Source organism: Pinus tabuliformis, chromosome J (assembly GCF_031772625.1).
Source record: "Pinus tabuliformis cultivar Carrire ecotype Pingquan chromosome J, CPIR1, whole genome shotgun sequence".
In the NCBI taxonomy this organism is placed as follows: domain Eukaryota; kingdom Viridiplantae; phylum Streptophyta; class Pinopsida; order Pinales; family Pinaceae; genus Pinus; species Pinus tabuliformis.
Genome location: NC_142295.1, coordinates 1,387,441,576 through 1,387,446,689, shown reverse-complemented (window position 1 = coordinate 1,387,446,689; position 5,114 = coordinate 1,387,441,576). Strand labels below are relative to the sequence as shown.

Genomic DNA, 5,114 nt, shown 5'->3' with positions numbered 1-5,114 from the left:
ATGGCAGGTCCGAGTTCTGCGACCCCGATCTTGAAGGACGAGCTAGACATAGTGATACCCACGATCCGGAACTTGGATTTCCTGGAAATGTGGAGGCCATTCTTTGAGCCCTATCACCTCATCATTGTGCAGGATGGCGAACCATCGAAGACCATCACAGTGCCCAAGGGTTTCGACTATGAACTCTACAACAGAAACGATATCGACCGGATCCTCGGACCCAAGGCCTCCTGCATCTCCTTCAAGGACAGTGCTTGTCGTTGTTTCGGCTACATGGTCTCCAAGAAAAAATACATCTTTACAATTGATGATGACTGCTTTGTTGCCAAGGATCCCTCCCACAACGACATCAATGCTCTCCAGCAGCACATTACGAACTTGCTTTCCCCCTCAACTCCATTCTTTTTCAATACACTATATGATCCATACAGAGAGGGCGCAGATTTTGTTCGTGGGTACCCCTTCAGCCTTCGCCATGGAACACCCACTGCAGTTTCTCACGGCCTCTGGATGAATATCCCTGACTACGATGCCCCCACTCAGCTTGTCAAGCCTTCAGAACGCAATACCAGGTATGTTGATGCAGTTTTAACAATACCAAAGGGTGCTCTTTTCCCCATGTGTGGCATGAATTTGGCCTTCAATCGGGACTTGATCGGGCCTGCAATGTATTTTGGCTTGATGGGTGATGGGCAGCCTATTGGTCGTTATGACGATATGTGGGCAGGATGGTGTGTGAAGGTGATCTGCGACCACTTGGGATTGGGAGTGAAGACAGGGCTGCCATACATTTGGCACAGCAAGGCCAGTAACCCTTTTGTTAATTTGAAGAAAGAGTACAAGGGAATATTTTGGCAGGAGGATATCATTCCATTTTTCCAAGCTGTTACACTTCCAAAAGAATGTACTTCTGTCCAACAATGCTACATTGAGTTGTCAAAGCAGGTAAGGGAGAAACTTGGAGTAATAGATCCATATTTCCAGAAGCTGGCAGATGCAATGGTCACTTGGATTGAAGCTTGGGATGAGCTCAATCCCACTGCCAACCATGCTACCGAAACTGAAGTTATTCCCAATGGACCAGTGATGGTATCCACGAAGTAGCAAGGATCTGCGCCTACATTAATTGTTTGCATTTATCAGCTCTGAACTGTGTAGTTCATGATAATTTTGGTAGATGAATAGTCTCTTAGTTATTAGTTTTTTTTATGCAGTCAGATGATAGCAGGGGATAGATTGAAATCTGGGGAAACCTTTCTTGGGATGCGATCATTTTTGAAAATCTGAATGCAGTATTTGCATGGATATGTTTTTGGTTCAGTTAGATGATAATAGGGACTACACCCACATCCTGAGAATATGCATATGCAGTAGAATGCTTGGATCGGGTATGTGTTTGAATCCCTTTCTGCTATTGAGATTGATTTTTTTGGTGCAACTGTTTTCGTTGGAAAACATAATTTGTTGAAGTTAAATGTTTGGTGATGGAATGTACCAAAAATGCATTGACCGGTATGACATCAAATAGAAACTTTGTTCACTTTTTTCTGCTCACGACATCAAATAGAAACTTTGTTCACTTTCTTCTGCTCACTCAACTCAGTTCAGTAATCTGGTCGTAATCTTATAACAGGGGAATATGGGTAAGATTAGTGCAAATTAAACACCAAAATTCCAGAAGCAAAAATTAATGAGAATTTCATATTACTTGTATCCTCCACACTCACTCATCTATATTACTTGCTTTCAGATAATATATGTATAATCTATCCGCCTGTGATATTATATTAGGGTAACCTACCTGTTCTGAACACGGTCTTCCTTGAATAAGTCAGGCGCAATTTTATGATTTGCATGTTTAGAAATTTATAAAAATGTGAAGGTGTTTAATTTGGCAAACTAAATCTTTTTAAGTGTGTTGATTTATCTTATTTTTGAATTTTCTTACGTATGAAATATATTTCATACCGCAATTCATAAAAAGAGTTTAATCTGTCGAGTACAATATCTGTAGTTAATACTACACACAATATCTGTAGTTAATACTACACGGGCATTTTTCTAAATCAGATGTAACGATAACCTGAATTAATTGTTTCATTTTCCACCTCTATTTTATTTCTTTTCTTTTGTATATTATTTATTTTGATGGTTCTTAATCCACTGATTTTGTATCCCCTGACTCTTATAGTAAAATATTTTACTTAGTTGAAGTGATCTGGAGAATATTCATTAAATTCACTGCAGGCTCATTAGATTTTGCGAATTGTGAAAATGTGATTGTCATACGATCAGCGAAGTTCTATGTTTCTTGCTATTTCTCCCATACTTTTTATGTGATGGGTTCGCACTTCATGTATTTCTCCAGTACTTTTTCATGTGATGTATTCGCACGTCGTGTTTTTAACCGTATTGTTCATTTCGCTAAATGTGTAAATAAATGTTTATATATATATATATATATATTACCTGTTATGTTAAATAACTTTATGTTATGAATTAAATAGCTATAATACTTTTTTATGTTATGAAACTATAATATAATATATAGTTATGTGATGTCATAGTTAAATATATATCTATCTCTATATATATATATATTAAATGTTTTGTTGTATATAATTATATAGTTTATATGTATAATTAATTAAATAACATTGTTTTTTAATAGATTTTTAACTATAAAGATTAGTATTTTATTTTTAAAACTAGAACCACACTATATTTATAATTATATTTTATTTTATTTTTTGTTGGTAAAAAAACTTCATTATATTATTCTAATATCAGGAACAAAATACATCATCACTAGGTCATCAAAATACATTATCACCAGAGTAAAAGTTTCTTCAAACTCTATCCCTTCAGCTTGGGAATACCCTTTGCACACTAGCTTTCCTTTGTTTCTGGTCACCTTTCCATCTTCATTTAGTTTTTTCTTGAAGACCAATTTTGTATCAATCACATTTTTTTCTTGGGCCTACCGGGACTACCATATTGATTTTTCATTATATTCCTTTGAATGTTACAATACATATATATACATTACGAAGCATCCATAGACCCCAATCCATTAACCCTGGTTTAGAGCATAATCATAGTTCCCTTGACCGGATCTACAAAATACCATGGGAAGAAAACCATCATTCCCAAAACCATGTGCGAAAACCACACAAAAAACCATAGGTAGGTTCGTCCATTTAAAATAGGGTCCAAAAAAAATTTCCTTGGGGCGTCGCCCCAGACCCTGTAGAAGGGGGCTATTGCCCCCATCAAAACCCCCTATTGCACCCGACGCAACAAACAACGTGGGGCTAGTCATGGAAAGAATATAACATACTCCCAACACTTTCTACTATCTTGTTGAGTCTAATAATGTAGCACTTGTATGGTTTAATTTTACATGAGTACCCAACATGTATGCCTTCATTTGTCTGGGAGTCAAACTTTCCTTGCATCTAGTCATCCATTTTTATGTATTTTCTTTCAAATATTATGAAATGCTTGACACTAGCTAGTCTTCCCTTCCACAATTCATAGGGAGTTTTTTCGTTGTTACTTCTAAGCAATATTTTGTTCAAAATGTGAATAACTGTATGTAACTTGTACCCAAAAGATATTACTTAGCTTGGATTCATACAACAAAGTTCTAGCCATCTCTTCCATAGTTATTTTCTTGATTTCAACCACTCCATTTTGTTGAGGAGTTCTAACTATTGAGAAATTTCTTCTTATTCCATGTTCTTCAAGATTGTAATTGAATTCATTGAAGTAAGTTATCCTCCATTATATGATCTCAAGAATTTGATTAAAAAATTGGTTTTGTTTTCAACAAGTTCCTTGAATATTCTAAAAATTTCAAAATATTTTGACTTCTTTTTAAGATAAAAACCCATTTCATCCTTATGTAGTCATCAACAAGCAACATGAAATATTGTTCACCATCTAGTCCTTTTGTTCTTGTTGACCCACATAAATAAGTATGTACAACTTCCAATGGTTTTGTCGTGGAATGTTCCTTAGTTTTGAACCCAACTCATGTTTTCTTTCCATGTTGACAATACTTGCATATAATATTTGAAGGCTTTGTAATTTTAGGAATATCCCTTATCGATCCCTTCTTGCTAATCTTGACAAGATTGTCAAAGTGTATATTCCCCAGTCGCTTATGCCAAATCTAAATTTCATCTTCCTTTCCCAGGAAACATCTTTCCTTTCCAATCTCATTCATGACCAATACCCACTCCATAACATTACCTCTCCAGAGGAGCAGCCCCTACCCAAAGATAGAACTAGAGTGAGGAAGGGGGAACGAATGCACACCGCCCACACTCTCCAACCTCAAAATGGTATCCCTCGTCACACCTGCTACTCCAATTCTCCCCCGGATCCCACGACCAAATTGACTGCAGGGTCCAGTCCCCCGCACATCCTTCTGCCCCGAGCTCGTCTTGCACTATTGCCCCAAGCCACAGCCTAAGCTAGGATGCCAATACCCCACTACTCTGTCTCACCCAACACTCCCTCCTCATTGCCCAACAGCTGCAAATGGCCACCCTCCTACCTACGCTGCACATTATGTAATGCTCGCAGGAGTCTGGACCAGGTCCCAACAGGCCTTTAAGGCACTCATGCTGCGCGTGGAGGCCCAGTTGGCTCCAAACTCCAATGCGCTACCACTTGTCTGTTAGCTTGGTCACCCCCATCGGGGAATAATTAAAAAATATTTAAAATATAAATTAATTTGAATTTGAAATAATAAATAAAATAAAATAAAATAAAATAATTTATTTTATAAATAGAGGTTCACTATGAGCAACTATATTCATCATGTAAATCTCAAACTCCTAATTTACTTATTTATTGGTTATATTTTTGTTGTTTTCTGTTTCAGAGTTTTTTGGGTATATTTTTAGTCAAATTTCTTAGAAATTTAAAACGCATTTTAATAACAAAAGATTAAAATTTTTGAAATTTTATTTCACAAAATTCCTAAAGAAAAACTTTAAAACCTAAAATAATTAGAAAAAAACGTTTTTACCATTCAAAATCAGAAAATATGCATTTAATAAACAAAATATTGCAAGTAAGAAAAAAACTTAAAACCTAAATTA

The 5,114-nt window shown here is 36.1% G+C and overlaps 1 pseudogene; it reads left to right on the top strand.

Moving 5' to 3' along the window:
* On the top strand, positions 1 to 1,104 carry LOC149232532 (putative UDP-arabinopyranose mutase 1 pseudogene; annotated as a pseudogene).
* Positions 1,105 to 5,114: the final 4,010 nt, after the last annotated feature.